Source organism: Sardina pilchardus, chromosome 10 (genome assembly GCF_963854185.1).
Source record: "Sardina pilchardus chromosome 10, fSarPil1.1, whole genome shotgun sequence".
Classification (NCBI taxonomy): Eukaryota; Metazoa; Chordata; class Actinopteri; order Clupeiformes; family Clupeidae; genus Sardina; species Sardina pilchardus.
The window spans coordinates 26863473-26880666 of NC_085003.1; the positions used below are offsets into that span (position 1 = coordinate 26863473).

The 17194-nt window shown below is 39.0% G+C and overlaps 1 long non-coding RNA gene across 2 annotated transcripts; it reads left to right on the forward strand.

Moving 5' to 3' along the window:
• Positions 1-9894: 9894 nt before the first annotated feature.
• Positions 9895-14713, forward strand: LOC134094078 (uncharacterized). Of its 2 annotated transcripts, XR_009940415.1 has the most exons (8): positions 9895-10225; positions 12994-13056; positions 13178-13247; positions 13367-13430; positions 13557-13626; positions 13753-13822; positions 14038-14077; positions 14605-14713. It is a non-coding gene; the product is annotated as an uncharacterized LOC134094078 (long non-coding RNA). The 2 variants fall into 2 exon arrangements; XR_009940416.1 differs by lacking the exon at positions 13557-13626.
• The last annotated feature ends 2481 nt before the right edge of the window (positions 14714-17194 follow it).

Here is a 17194-nt window from a genome sequence, read left to right on the forward strand (position 1 = left end):
GTGTGTGTATACTGTATCTCTCTCTCTCTCTCTCTCCTCTCTTTCGTCTCTTGGCTGCTCTATGGGAGATTGAGTTCTTCTTCTTCTTCTTCTTTCGGTTTTTATGGCGGTTGGCAACTAACGTTAATGGTGCATTACCGCCACCAACTGGACTGGGGTGTGGTACTTGAGTCTACTCTTTCTTTTAAACAAACAAATAAACCAAAACAAACCAATAAACCAAGATAAACAAAACCCCCAAACAAGTAGATAAACAAAATAAATCAATAAATAATCAAAACAAAATCAAAATGTCACCATAATTATGGTGATGATAAATAATAATAATAATAATAATAATACATAACTAAATTAAATTCTATGGAGCAATCCTGTGTTCCTCAGGAAGCCAAGTACATAATTAAAACATATTTCACCTGAGCTTCCTTGCAATATGCTCTTCATGTCTAGACTCAGCTGGTTTTCTTGCATTTGTGAATTTAGTCTTTGTCTCTCTTCCTGATATTTAGGACAATGAAGAAACACATGCTCTATGGACTCTGGACTCCCACAGACTTCACACTTGCCATCAGCATGCTTTTTCATTAAAAACAAAGAACTATTTAATCTTGTGTGCCCATACCTCATTCTTGAGAACACATCCTCCTCCTGCTTGCTCCTGTTCGTGTCTCTGCTCTTTCCCACATTGCTCTGGATGTTATAAAATTGTCTTCCAGTCTTCCCACTGTCCCATAACGCTTGCCATTTTTCTTTCATTTTGTTTTTAACCATACTTTTAAGGTCTGCTTTGCTATACTCCACCTCTATATCAATTATGGATTTTCTAGCAGCCTTCTTTGCACATTTATCTGCTGATTCATTGCCTGCAACTCCTATATGAGCTGGTACCCATACCAGTGTCACCTCTGTCCCTGATTTCAGCAGCTTGTTAACCAGTTGTACTATATCTAGTACAATGTCCTGCCTTGAATTTGATTGGCAATTTTTTACACTCATTAAGGCTGAACTGGAGTCTGAAGCAATTACTGCCTTCCTTGGCCTATTGACTTCCACCCATACCAGAGCTAACAACACAGCAATCAACTCTGCTGTGAAAACTGCTAAATCATCACTAATCCTTCTCCCAGATTCTCTTTTTAAACTTGGGATGACATAGGCAACCCCCATTCTTCTGTCAGATTGTTTAGATGCATCTGTATACAAAACAACACACTCTCTGTACCTCTCCATTAAATAGCTATGCACCCTATATTTGTCCAAGTCATTTTCTTGCTTCTCTTCTAGCAACCCCAAGTCAGTGGACACTTCTTTAAAAACCCATGGAGGCTCAGCTGGGAAAGGTACAGTGGGACTTACTTCAATCTCATTAAACCCCATCTCAGAGACTTTATTACTGATCCCCCACCCAAAACTCCTGACTTGACCATTACCACGCTCTTGACATTGCTTCAAAACTGAATGACTCATGTGGTCATCACTATGACCCCTCAGGTTTGCCCAATATACAACAGCTAACTGATCTCTTCTGAGGTGAAGAGGCATTTCTCCCATTTCCACCTGGATAGCTGACACTGGTGTGGTTTTGACAGCCCCACAACATATCCTTAGTGCCTGATTTTGGATTACATCCAATTTACCCAGTAAAGTTTTGGCTGCAGATCCATATACTATGCTTCCATAATCTAGTACCGATCTGATCAACCCTGTATAAATAGTTCTTAGAGCAGGTCTGTTTGCTCCCCAATCCACCCCACACAGACATCTCATTGCATTTAACACTCTCTTGCATTTATCAATGACCTTTTGTATATGCAGTGCCCATGTTAACCTTTGGTCAAGCCATATACCCAGATATTTAAAAGATTCAACTCTTTCCAGTTCTTTACCAACTAATTCCACTCTTAGATCCTTAGATATTTTCTTTCTTGAAAAGAACATTATTTTAGTTTTATCTATTGATATCCTAAAGCCCCATTTAATGGACCATTTACCCACAGCATTCACAGCTTGTTGTATCTTGCTCACCACAAATTCCACATTCCTTCCTCTTTTCCATAACGCACCATCATCTGCAAATAATGCTACCTCCACAAGATTCTCCACATCCTTAAAAATCCCATTTATCATTATGGAGAACAATAAAGGACTGATGATACTCCCTTGTGGGATTCCATTTTCAGTTTGGTACTTTCCACTTGTTACCCCATTTATCTTCACCATTATTGTTCTATTTGACAAGAACTCCTTAACCCATGTAAAGACTCTTCCCTTGATTCCCATATGATTTAACTTAATCAACAGGCCTTCCTTCCACATCATGTCATACGCTTTCTCAATGTCAAAGAAGACAGCCACAACTGACTCCTTATTAACTTGAGCTCGCCTTATGATATCCTCTAGATAGACTAAAGGATCCATGGTGCTTCTGCCCCTTCTAAAACCACTTTGATAATTTTGTAACAACCCATTAGTCTCAACTGTATATACCAGCCTGTCGTTTATTATTCTCTCCATTGTCTTCCCCATTTGAGATGTGAGTGCTATTGGCCTATAATTGCTAGGGATCTGAGGATCTTTCCCAGGTTTTTTAATGGGGATAATTATAGATTCCTTCCATGCTCTTGGAATTATTCCCTCAATCCAGACTTTATTATATAGACACAATAACACTTCCTTTCCTTTATCAGTTAAATTCTCTAACATTAAATAGCAAATGCCATCCCCCCCTGGAGATGATTTACCCAATTTCCTTAGTGCATTATTTAATTCAGCTATTGTTAACATCTCATCCATCACACCTCCTATCACCTCTTCATTCTCACAGTCCTGTTGATACTCTCCTACTGTTTCTGCTCTTGCTCTCTTTTCCTGTTGAGTAAGATTTTCATTGCTATGTACTTTACTTAAAGTCTTTGCTATTATCTCTGCTTTGCCAGCACTGCTAGTGATAATGTTTTGACCATCCACCAATCCAGGATAACCATATTCCTTTCCACATCCTTTCATTTTCTTTATCATGCCCCAAACTTTCTGTATTGGTGTAGATCTTCCTATAGAGTCACAGAACCTTCTCCAGCAACCCCTCTTAGCTTCCCTTATAGTTTTCCTTACAACTGCTTGAGATTTCTTAAATTCAATTAGGTTATGGAAGTTGTGCGTTCTTTTCAACACTCTAAACGCCTTGTTCCTAACTTTTACTGCTTTTTTACATTCATTAGACCACCATGGAACTATTTTACTTAGCTTCTTGGGTTTAGATTTAGGGATGGATAATGTTGCAGCACTGATTATGCCAGCACTGATATATCTGCATAAATACTCAATATCTTTCTGTGTGTCTATTACTGCCAGTAATTCATCACTTATCTCTCTAAACCTATCCCAATCAGCTTTCTCTAGAACCCATCTCTCATTTTTGACTTCTTGCTCAACTGCAACTTCCAATCCTATTTGAATCTTTATAGGGAAATGATCACTACCTATAGCATTATCCTTCATAACCTCCCAGTCACACTTGTCTGCTAATGCCATTGTAGTTATTGTGAGGTCTATTGCTGATTCTGTCCCCCTAACCACATCCATTCTAGTACCTGAACCATCGTTTAGACATACTAAATTTTCCTCATCCATAAAATCTAAAAGTACATCCCCATTGGCATCATTCCTTTCCCCCCATAATGTACTATGTGCATTAAAGTCACCACACCACACCACTCTCCCTTTGGTATCCTTCCAAATGTCTGACAACTGGCCTAATTCTAATTGCTTACATGGGTTATAGAAATTTATTATTTCTATATTACCATCATTTGACCAGGCCTCTATCACAGTGTATTCTAGCTCTTTCCCTCTTTTAATTTCCCTATATTGGATACCTTTTTGAATAAATGTTATGACTCCCCCACCTTTACCATTTTCCCTATCTCTCCTTACTGAGGTATATCCTTTAATAATGAAATCCAATTTGGGAATCAACCAAGTTTCCTGTATACAAATAACATTAGGTTTTACACATAGATTCTCAACATAATTCTTAAATTCCTGTCCATTCGCTATTAAGCTCCTAGCATTCCATTGCAATATAATCAAAACCATTATCCTGTACCACCCCATGCTTGAGATTGTTGTACCTCTTCATTTAAAGTATCCCTCACTGATTCCCACATCAAATCTTTAGCACCCAAAAACTTCTCAGCAGACTTGACTATAATTTTGATTCTTTCTGTTCGACTTGTAGTCTGTGCTGAGCAATTGACCACCTCAGCCATGAACAACACAAAATTACTCTTAGACACTATCAATGTTTCCTCTTTAATTGTATCACACTTTGTGCACTGTCTCCCCTCTTTAACAACTGTGTCTGGACCTGCCACTGTCCTTCTAACAGTCTTTGTCGCCTCTGCGTATGATATACCTTGAACCATTTTAAGCCGCTGCACTTCCTGCATTCTCTTACTCACTTCACATCCCCTGTATGCTGAGCTGTGTTCTCCCCCACAATTACAACACTTTAACTTTGCATCCTTATCACACTGCCCATATTCATGCTCTCCGCTGCACTTACTGCATCTTTGTTTCCCCTTACACACTGCAGCTACATGTCCAAACTTTTGGCACTTAAAGCACCTGAGAGGTGGTGGAATATACAGTGGGTATAGTAAGTATTCACACCCATGCTAAAGTTGACTAAAAAGAGGAATATAAAATCATCTTTTGAGAATTGATTGTAATGCCTTAATTCAAAAAATGAGTAAAAATCAAACCGCTAAGGACACTAATTTTCTTTGTGATTGAAGAATGTATCGTAAATAGATAAATGTTCTTCCTTAAATACAGGTTGCATAAGTATTCAACCCCTATGTTAAATTCCCATAGGAGCAGGAGGAGTTTTTATATGTTTTTATTTTTAAAGTCCAGCTATTTCATGGATCCAGGATAATATGCATCCTGATAAAGTTCCCTTGGCCTTTGGAATTAAAATAGCCCCACATCATCACATACCCTTCACCATAGATAGAGATTGGCATGGTGCTTTTTCCAGTTAGCCTATTAGCCTGTTTAATTTGCATTGAGCTCAATGAGCATCAAACAGGCTAATTGGCTAACTGTAAAAAGCACCATGCCAATCTCTATCTATGGTGAAGGGTATGTGATGATGTGGGGCTATTTTAATTCCAAAGGCCAAGGGAACTTTATCAGGATGCATATTATCCTGGATCCATGAAATAGCTGGACTTTAAAAATAAAAACATATAAAAACTCCTCCTGCTCCTATGGGAATTTAACATAGGGGTTGAATACTTATGCAACCTGTATTTAAGGAAGAACATTTATCTATTTACGATACATTCTTCAATCACAAAGAAAATTAGTGTCCTTAGCGGTTTGATTTTTACTCATTTTTTGAATTAAGGCATTACAATCAATTCTCAAAAGATGATTTTATATTCCTCTTTTTAGTCAACTTTAGCATGGGTGTGAATACTTACTATACCCACTGTACATCCTGACTTCATAACTCATGTATCCTATGAATACCCTTTCAGGAAGTTTAACTTCATCAAATGTTAGCACAATTGAAAGGCTATCAGTTATAGCCTAACTCCATCACGTTTCGTTTTCAAACGCTTTGCTTCCTTTACCTTGACATTAGCTATGCTTTCCTTGATATCATCTACTGATTCCCTTAATGGTATCCCAGAAATGACTCCCCTTACAAGTTTCTTGTCAAACACCACTGAACACTTGACTGCGTTACCATCAATTTTATTAACTTTGATTGCACTTTTCTGCTGTTCTTCATCCTTGCATGTAATCAGCAGACTCCCATTCCTTAGCTTTTTAGCACTCCTTACCTCCCCAAACTCCTTATGAAGCACTTTGGTGAGTTGAATTGGACTCCATTCATCAAAAGTAGATCCCTCACGAACCAATCTCACAAACACTTTAAACTCCGTTTTACTCCTTTCCTCTAAATTACTCCTTTCCCCCACACTACATACATCCCCCTCGTCGCTAAAGCTATTTTTATCCTTTTTCTTCCGTTTTTTACCCCTTGCTACATTCCATGGTTCGTATCTCCCGCTGTCTTCCATTCCATCACCTTCACTTCCTGAAACATCACTTCCCTTCGCAAACTCCTGACCATTCCCAGTCCAGCTGCCACCAACCGCCTCTGCGACACTTCCTCCACTCGCGTCAGACATCCTCCAGCCGTTTTCCTAAACCAAAACTGTCTGGAAAATACGTCTAAATGTCTCGGAAAAAAGATGATTCCCGAGATTGAGTTCGTTCAAAGTCTGACGTTTTACGTAGAAACGTCTGTCGCGCGGCAGCCACGCAGGGTTGGAAAACTGTGCTAAAATCCTGCGTGTCAAGCCCACACCGCTGAACGCCGTGTCCGGTGGGTGTCGGCCTTCAGTCTCACTTTGGTCTTTGACACTGCTGGGTCTCTCTCTCTCTCTCTCTCTCTGACTGAGTGGGTGTGGCTTGTGAGTGCGGGAGCGTTTGAACGCTGTTGGTTTGGTTTGAGTGATTTCTTTCTATCTTTCTATCTATAATCTTTGTTTCTTTTTTTTCATGATTTAACTTTTCTTTTACTTTTTGTGTTTATTATAGTGTTTTTTTCAGTTCGTTCAGGGGTTTTTACACCCAGCGCTTTCGCTGGGTGTGTTTTTCCCTTTGTTTGGGAAGCAATGGCGTTTGAGAACTTAAGTCGGCGACATGCAATTAAAATTGCTGCAAGCGCTGATAATTCAGTTGAGGAATGCGGTTTAGCAGTAGGTAGTGTTGTAGGGGAGAGCAGGGTCAATTGAAACACTTTTCAATTTAACGTCTTTTTCAAAACAGGTGAAAGGGATACAAATAATGTTGTCATATGATCAACAACTCACATATGTCCTCTCTTAGTTACCAGTGTAATTTCATATACACCTTGAGTGATCGCGTTGTTTTTTAACTTTGAACGTAAGTTGTCATTTGTTTCAATTGACCCACCCAGTGGGGTCAATTGAAACACATGTGCGGGACGAATGAAACAGGATATTGTAAACAGAAACCATTCACTTTACTCTAGTTTTTATGAAACATACCTAACAACATACTTCTGTACTTGTCATGGCTAAAATTTCACCTGATTCTTCAAAATATAAGTAGGTCAAAAAATGTATTTTTCCATGTGCGTCAATGTCGAGATACGCGTTTCGATTAAACTCACATTTCTTCATTTTATACCATGCTGATGACTACATTTCCATCTAATTTACTTATTTCCCGTTGTAAGCCTTGTTGAGGGATTCACAATTGATCTTCCTCTTTTATTTTGAAACATTTTATTTTTTTTAGCATTGATAGTTCGGGACGATTGAAACAACCGTTTCAATCGTCCCGACAGTGCTAACTAACACTTAAACATAGTTTGCTTCTAAACCTCAAAATGCTGACATTTAACACTTTCAGACGTGTTTAAGTAATGATTCATCTCTCGTATGGTCATGTGATCATTGCATGAAACAATAAACACGAGTTGTGATCACAAAAAACTACCGCACATAAGATTTTACTTGCCGGTGTTATACGGTAACTGGCTTCCCGTGTCAACTTGCTTCCTTGATGACGTTCCACGATTGATGACGTTTCTTCGACAGATGTGGCACCTTGATTTGTCAACTTTCTGATATAAACGGGAGACGAACGAATACAAATATGCATGACATCTTTAAATGTCAAAATTGGTTGTAGTAGGCTACGTGCACTGGATCATGAATATGCCATCGAAAAATTAATACCTAAATAAAGTAATTATAACTCCACGTGGGAGTCGAACCAGCAATAAACAAGGCTGCAAGATTGACAGGCTGTTGCTCATCTATTCACGCCACAAACACTCTCAGCTTCCTTGTGACGTTTAGGGTAATTGACTTATACCAAGTATATCATGATTGTAGCAAGTTAACACGCCTGATCATGTTATCTTGCTACCGAGTTATCTTGCTACCGTTGCCCAAGCCATTAACCCAAGCCATTTATCCTTTTAAGTAGAGAAATGAAGTAGGCTATTGTAAAACATCTACCAAATCCATGTTTACATGTCAGCAACGTTATCGTTAATACCCTATAAGCCTACGTGTTTACTGAGTTTTGACTATCCTTGTGCGTAAATGTTGCGTAAAATATGGAGACGTTAGACTTCTTCTGCCCATTGCATTTCAATGTCCGTGTTTCATGAACTGCATTCTTAAAAGGATAGTCTAGGCTGGACAAAAGGATACAAAATTAGACAACATATTTTTATTTTAGCCTATTTATTTGCTGGCGTTCATGTGTCTCTGCTACAGACAGGTAGAGGTGGCCATAGCCTAGAAGTTACTGAAACGTTTGTAAAACTTAACCATGATAACCAACTTAGAAGGCCTACGAAATGGCTTGGGCAACGGTAGCAAGATAACTCGGTAGCAAGATAACATGATCAGGCGTGTTAACTTGCTACAATCATAATATAAATGGAGGAATTCAAGCCCCCTACACGTCACAGCTATACAACAGATGGTTCGTGGCGTGACTAGATGAGTGGTAGACTGACAATTTTGCCGCCTAGTTTGTTGCTGGTTCGAATCTCACGTGGAGTTATGACTTTATTTAGGTAATAATTTTTCGATGGCATATTCATGATCCAGTGCACGTAGCCTACTACAACCAATTTTGACATTTAAAGATGTCATGCATATTTGTATTCGTTCGTCTCCCGTTTATATCAGAAAGTTGACAAATCAAGGTGCCACATCTGTCGAAGAAACGTCATCAATCGTGGAACGTCATCAAGGAAGCAAGTTGACACGGGAAGCCAGTTACCGTATAACACCGGTGTCAAAAACAGGTTTGCGGGGATAACGTTGGAATTCGATGACGTCATGGCACGAGATTTCCCGTGGTTGGCAAGTCTTGTGTGTTGAACAAACTGACGACATATGACATTTCAGATGTGCATGGTTTTCGAGGAAATCGCTGTGTTACTTTCGTCCCGCGTTTCAATCGACCCGGCTCTCCCCTAGGTCATGGTAGTGTTTTATCAGCTTCAAGGATGAATGGATCCGTTGTCCTTTTTCTAGACAGCGTTGATAAAGTGAATGAGATTGTAACTCGGGGTGTTATTATCAAAGATACCCTTGTTAATGTTCTTCCACTGGTAACCCCTGCTAAACGTATAACATTGTCAAATGTACCACCATTTATAAAAGATGAAATCTTAGAACGTGAATTGGCAAGGTATGGGCAACTTATGTCATCAATTAAGAAAGTTCCTCTTGGTTGTAAATCTCCGCTTTTAAAACATGTCGTGTCTTTTAGGAGACATGTTTACATGATTTTAAAAGATTACTCTAGTGATCTTAATGTGGCTTTTAAGTTCAAGATTGACAACTTCGATTATGTCGTTTTTGCTACCACCGAGTCAATGAAATGTTTTGGATGCGGAAAGGAAGGCCACCTTATTCGGTCTTGCCCAGAGAAAAAGACACCTGCGGCCCAAGACGCGCCGGTTAATGGAGAAAGAGAAAATGTCGGTAATAATCTTAGCATTGGTGTAGGAGAAGATAGGGAGACTGGGCCGGTAGAAGGAGAAGGAGAAGAAGTCAATGGTGGACATAGCGAAGGAGTTAAGGAGACTGGGCCGTCCAGCGACCCGGTGGTTGCGAGCGCCGACAGTTTACCGGTAAGTACAGATATTTTATCTAATGCTGGTGGGAATGCGGAGAACAGCGAAAGTACACAATCGAGTAATGATAACACGAATGACATTTTGAGTGTAATGTTAGAAAAAATATCTAACGACTTGATGGATGATAAAGACAAAACCACAGTTCAGGATGCAGAGCCAGTTTTGTGCGCCGAAACAGAGACAGATCCCAGATAGCAAACATTCTGGCTGTAGTTTGGCATACATGTGGTGTTTTTGGCTTTGTTTTGGCCTAAAAGTAAGCAAGATAAAGCTTTCGTCTTAACTTTGGCATGATTATGGTTTGCCATAAAAGATAAAAAGGCGCCAGTGGATAGATAACTATACGGGTGAGTTATGGCATATGTCTGGGTAGCCATAATACTGGGTGAAGAGCGGGACTACGTTTTGGCATCCTTGTGGATAGCCAAAAGACGGAGTAACGGTTTCTTCATTTTTTTCGCTGATGAAGTGCTCAGTAGAAGACGAAATGGCGGTGTCTGAAGGCTCACTGTAAGTATGCTTCTATATGCTTTATTTATGCAGTTATATCCAGTGAAAACGTACTGCTATAACACAAGTTACATTATCTAGCTTTATTTATTTGCTGATATAATCCGTAATTTGGCCATCTGATGATAGTTCACATTTACACACCACCTAGCAGCTAACGTCTAGCTTGCGCAAGCTAATTTAGCTCACTTTAGACAGGGCTAAATCTGGCATGGATTAAAGTGAAAAAAACTCATCTGACTGAAATTGTTTTGTCCAAAAAAAAAATTAAAAATTGACACACGCAAGTGAGGCAAATCAAAGGGCCTTGGCGCAGACCTACATAAAATAGGGCCATACAGACTAATTGTACCCTCCGTTTACAAGTAACACATTTTAAAGTAGGCCTAGCTATTCAATACTGCACACTGTTGCTTATTAAGAGTGCTCCGAGGGCCGGCCATAGCCCGTTGCCCCCCCCCCCCAAAAAAAAAAAAAATAGGGGGTTGGGGGAGTCACTGTCACCCCTGAGAAAATGTATTAAATACTGTTATGTAAATGCATAAATTCTGTGCATTTTCAATCAGAGATTAGGGCCAGCATTATGCCTAAAATGCACGTATGTCTCCAAAACATTCCTCAATCCTCACCAGACATGCATGAAAACAATTAAAACTCACAGCCATAGGTTAACCGTCAGATAGGCCTCTGTTATTGAAGATTTGGAATAATTGATTTGAAATGTAATATGCTAAAGAATTCTGATGTTTGCTGATGTCAGGATATAATTTGGTGTAACTTTACTTAGTGTGATTAGGTGACATGTTGTTTAATTAAAGGTGCATGTCGCTTTAAGACGTTTTAGTTGTTGGAGAACGTGATGCACGGCAGAAATGTTAGGAGTTCCACGGTATTTCTGACCGTGTTGGTCGTGTCAATTGTATGAGAACTGTGCTGTTTGTTACAATAAACATCCAAGAATATTAACTGGAAGACAATACGTTTTTATAAGAACACGCGTCAGTCAGGACTCCTAATATAAAAGTTTCGTTTATTGGAAACGGACCTACGACTTTCTCTTTGAAGAAGACAAATTAGGCAAACTGTATAGACATAGCCTAAGCTACTGGATCCTTTTGAATTGTATAAATTAACCTTGTTGGCTTATTATAATTATTTTTAGAGAAATTAGCAGTTAAACTAAACAGTAGGATAGCCTGATAGTGGCGTGGCGCAGACACACACTTTTCCGTTGTCTGTCTCTGCGTTTCGGGCGCACCCGACTCTATTAATATTAATAATGACCGAAAGTAGGCTATAGCCATGTTCTTTTTGACTATTCATCTTTAAGCTCCCCAACACTGCCGACCTCTAAGTAGTCTAATTTGATGAGATCGGGGAACTAGCGGACAAGAAGTCATCGCAAACAACGCAGAACTTCGCGCAGCTAGTGCGTGGATGTCTGTCCTGAAGCTATTCTATAGCTTACTATTACAACTGGCGAAACTACTGTTTATTTTCATTTTACTTTTATGAAGAATAATTAGCCCAAATCATAGACTAATTAAACCGAAAAAACGACAGCTTTCCTGAACTTCTGCAACGCTTGTTTAACCTACAAAAGCCTAATAGGCTATGTTAAGCATGCGGCTCCAAAGTAGGCTATAAATCAAGACTGTTCTTTCATCTGTTTCAATTGGCCTTTCTCTCGTTTATTATTGTATCATGATGATGATGATGATTATTATTAGTAGTAGCAGCAGCAGCCTAATAGTAGTAGCCTAGTAGTATATAGCCTAATGTTCATCAACGCAGTTGCACGACCGCATTTATTTATTTATTTATTTTGCGCACAACGAAGATTTTAACATAGGCTAAAACACAGGCCTATCACAAAACAGGGTTCAACAAGAGGTGTAACCATCACTGCAGCTTGCAAGGGAGGTCGCGCCGCATACCCCCCCCCCCCCCCCCCCCCAAATATTTTTTCCCCGGATCTGCATCAATCTCATGATTGACCTCTAGCGCCTCCGGTTGACGGAAATCCGTCATATGACGGAAAACTTTAATCCATGAATCTGGTCCAACTTGGACTTTGTTAACTTTTTAATCAAAGCTAAAAGTTAAAACTGAGTTAAAATTGAGCGAAGCTTGATTTGGTTGAACGCTAACTTTATGCCTGTGAACAAGTTGGTTTGCGTGAGCTAGCGTTAGCTTGTTGACTAACGATAACGTTAAACTGTCATGAAAACTAGTTTTTTGTTAACGTCAATGAAAGCTTAGATGTTGGACTGGGGAGTCTTTAAGAAGACTTAGATGTGTTTACATCTCATTTCGTTTTTGGAGGGAGGCTGATTTCACATTGATTACCTGTCCGGGATAAGATATCGTTGGTGATTTTAAATTATGAACGACGTAGCTCTAGTAATGCAAGCGATGCGCCATGTCACGCGCATGCTCAGACATATTTGAGACTTCTGAACTCGTACATGGCAGCAAGAAGTACCATCGGGATTCGTGCCCTTACATTTGTACACGTTAGCGAGAAACCGGCCTACTATTCAATCTAAAACGTCTGGTTTTCAGGCATGTTTCCTGGTGACTTTTTCAATTGAATAGTAGAGATTACTCGTTAACTTCCATAAAATATAAGGGCACAATGATTAACACCATATTCGCTGGATCCCAATATAATGCTATTAATGGGGTGTAATATTGGTAATAATAAATATTTGGCTTTTTTCCCCTGATGATAAAAGTTATGCATATTTTATGTGTCTGTGTTACAGGTCATTGGCTTCAGTCTGGTTTGGGGGTCTACCCTTTCTCATCATGTCCTGCCACCCAATAAAGTAAGCTATACAGCTTTGCATTTTATTAATTTGACTTGGGTGTATTAGTGATCATGATAAATATTTTGGCAATTTCTTTCTGATGATAAAAGTAATGCATATTTATGTATCTGTGTTACAGGCCATTCACAAGTGGCTCCAGCCTGGTTTGGGGGTCTACCCTTTCTCATCATGTCCTGCCACCCAATAAAGTAAGCTACAGTATACAGCTTTACATTTTTGACTCGGGTGTATTAGTGATCATGATAAATATTTTGTCAATTTCTTTCTGATGATAAAAGTAATGCATATTTATGTATCTGTGTTACAGGCCAAGTGGCTCCAGCCTGGTTTAGGGGTCTACCCTTTCTCATCATGTCCTGCCACCCAATAAAGTAAGCTACAGTATACAGCTTTACATTTTATTTATTTGACTTGGGTTTATTAGTGATCATGATAAATATTTTGTCAATTTCTTTCTGATGATAAAAGTAATGCATATTTATGTATCTGTGTTACAGGCCATTCACAAGTGGCTCCAGCCTGGTTTGGGGGTCTACCCTTTCTCATCATGTCCTGCCACCCAATAAAGTAAGCTACAGTATACAGCTTTACATTTTATTTATTTGACTTGGGTTTATTAGTGATCATGATAAATATTTTGGCAATTTCTTTCTGATGATAAAAGTAATGCATATTTATGTATCTGTGTTACAGGCCATTCACAAGTGGCTCCAGCCTGGTTTGGGGGTCTAGCCTTTCTCATCCTGTCCTGCCACCCAATAAAGTAAGCTGTACAGTTTTATATTTGATTTATTTGACTTTTGGTCCACACATTAGTCATACAAGATAACCATATACTTTTGTAACTGTTACCAGTTCAGGATGAATTGAAGGTAAATGTCGACATACTGTACATTAATGCCTTTCTCTGCTGTAATAAAATCCACCTTCTACTTCAAAAGCTCTCTAATGAAATGTACATTTTTTTTTTTATTTCAGAAGAGCAATAACTAAAGGCCTCTGCAACTGCTTTTACCAGGTAAGGATGAATTGCAGATACATTTCACCATAAAAAAGAGGTTTTGTCTGCTTTGATAAAGTCCTCATTTCCAGTACCTACAAAGCTCTATAATTCAGCATCTAACACATTTTTGTTTAATCTGTGCATGCAAATGCTGTAGTATAACTAACAAGTAGTTGTATCTGTGAACCGCTTTTCTTACCTTTTTTAATTTTAAAGTAACAGGTCTTTGCCAACATGTCTTAAACCCTCATTATATTTACTGGAAGACTACACTGTGCACTAGATGTGATAGCGGCATGTACAGTATGTTTGAAAAATTAGACTAGTCTTCTAAAACTATTTTCATACTCTGCGAGTGCTTCACTTGTGGACCCAGTGTAGCTGTCTAGTTACAGGTGGTGGATTGTGTCACCATTACAGCAGCCTGCTGGTGGCCGGTACCTTTATATTGATGTTGCTGACATTCCGTTGAAAAGTAGGTAGTGATGTACTGTATATGCTTCCAAATCTTAACTCATTTTGTTACGCTTGTATGATTACAGATGCTGTGAGAGAGCCATGCCCTGAAAAAACGCCAGCCACCCAGCCACCAGCCTATGAATGAATTGAATCAAATAATTTAATAAATAAATCAAATTACCATGAAATGCATTTAATCTTCTTGTTTTTGTTTTTTGCAAACCTATATAGACATACACAATATAAATAAACCTTATGAGCCTATATATTACTGTAGGACATAGCAATTAATAATTATTATCAATAAACTCACATAAACATATAGTGGATTAAAATTTTAAATATTTTTTAAAGAGGAATTTTAATGTAGCAGCAATCATTTGGCACAATTATGGCCTCATTTTGGGCCACTTGTGGTTAAGTTTTGGCACCTTTTTGGCTGGATTTGGGGGATTTTGGGCTCTTTTTGGGGCAATTATGGTCATATTTTGGAATGCCACAATTGGTTTTGGGTGGGTTTTGGGCGAGTTTTGGCCTACCTTTGTTTTGATTCTGGCATGCCAAATGTGGGCCATTTATGGGCCGTACATCCTTCCAAAACTCTGCCAAAACGGCAAGCCAGTTTTGGGCCAAATTTGGCCCATAAAGATTTTGCTATCTGGGATGAGTCGGTATTTAAAACTCCAAATGTCAAAAGAAAGAAATCTAGTAGGCGCTCTTCTAGAGGTGCAAAAAAGGTTGCTGGTGTGAATACTACGGGGGACATAGTTGATGACATGGTTGCTGAAAATGCTGACACAGAAAATGACTCTTCAGACTCTCTCTCGTGTTCTCCTTCTCCTAGCGGAGCCGGAGTATATACGTTAAGCATGATCAAAAGTTTTCTTGACTCCACGAAGAATGTTAGAGGGGTTAGAGTGGAAGACCATTTTCCAGACTTAAAGGGTTTCGTGAGATCAGTTCAGCATTTAAGAAGTTTAGGGAGTTTCACTGATCCAGAGGTTCATAGACTAAGGAAATTTCAGACTAAATTAAATCAACAAATCGATGATAGTGACAATGAGGCCGCATAACTTTTTCTTCTTGTTTCTGTTATTTTTGTTTTTTGATTTGATTTCATGCTTTCTTCTATCAATGAGTAGCTTTAAAATAGCCACTTTAAACATAAATGGTGCAAGGGATCTAAGGAAAAGAGCACAGCTTTTTGAACTGATAAAGCAAAAGCATATTGATGTCATGTTTATTCAAGAAACGCATAGTGATGATAAGAATGCTGCTGATTGGGTTAGAGAATGGGAAGGTAAAACTTTTCTCAGCCATAAAACATCTTTGAGTGGAGGAGTAGGTTTACTCTTCTCTAGACATTTTGTTCCTCTGTCATGTGTTGTTGACAGTGTAGTGGAGGGAAGACTCTTAAAAATCAGAGTGGTTTTTGAACACTGTGTTTTTGTTTTTATGTGTGTTTATGCACCTTCTTCTGGGATTGACCGGATGTTGTTTCTTGATCAATTATGTACTGTATTGAATGATTGTAGTAAAGATGAATACATAGTTCTAGCTGGAGATTTTAATTGCACTGAGACACATTTTGATAGGAATCATCTTGAACCACACAGTGCTTCACGTAAAAAACTTGTTGAGATGATTAATAAATATGAATTAAGTGATATTTGGAGGGACTTTAATAAACAAAGACAGTACACATGGGCACATGCGAGGGATAATGTTCTGTCACTGGCCAGGCTTGATAGAGTGTATAGTTTTAAGCATCATCGTAATGTTTTTCAGAGTTGCAATATCATTCCAGTTACCTTGTCTGATCACAGTATGGTGCAAAGTGTGATAGGCATGAGGCATATCAAGCCAATGAGTGCATATTGGCATTTAAATACAACGTTACTGAGTGATGCACATTTTAAAGAGGTTTTCATTTTTTTCTGGAATGATTTTAGAGAAACAAAATCTTCATTTAAGTCTTTACGTCAGTGGTGGGATTTTGGAAAAATTCACATTAAACAACTGTGTCAGCAATATACTTGCAATGTTACAAATGACATCATCAGATCTATGAACAGCCTAGAGATGGATATTGTGGAGCTTCAGGATTTAGCTGAATCCACAGGAAATTGCATACATATTGAGACAGCAAAGACCAAAAAAGTGGCATTGGCTGATCTGTTGGGCATAAGGGCACAAGGCGCGTTGGTCAGATCTCGCTATCAGAATGTTGCACAGATGGATGCTCCATCTAAATTCTTCTTCAGTCTTGAGCGTAAAAATGGTCAGAGGAGATCCATGCATGCTCTGCTTTCTGAAACAGGGGGTCTATCTGTAGATCCTGCTGAGATGCGGAAAATTGCCGTCAGTTTCTATGCTAATTTGTACACCAGTGAATACACTGAAAAACTGGATATGGAAAGGGAGTTCCTTGATGATCTTCCTAAGATCTCAGAGGAATCTGCCCTGGAATTAGAGGCAGCATTATCCTTGGAGGAACTGAGTGGTGCTCTTCAGGGCATGGAGTGTGGGAAAGCGCCTGGGTTTGATGGTATCCCCATAGAATTCTACAGGTGCTTCTGGCCTGTGCTTGGGGAGGACCTGCTAGAAGTGTTGAATGAAAGCATTTCCAAAGGTCAGCTACCCACATCCTGCAAAAGAGCGGTTTTAACTTTG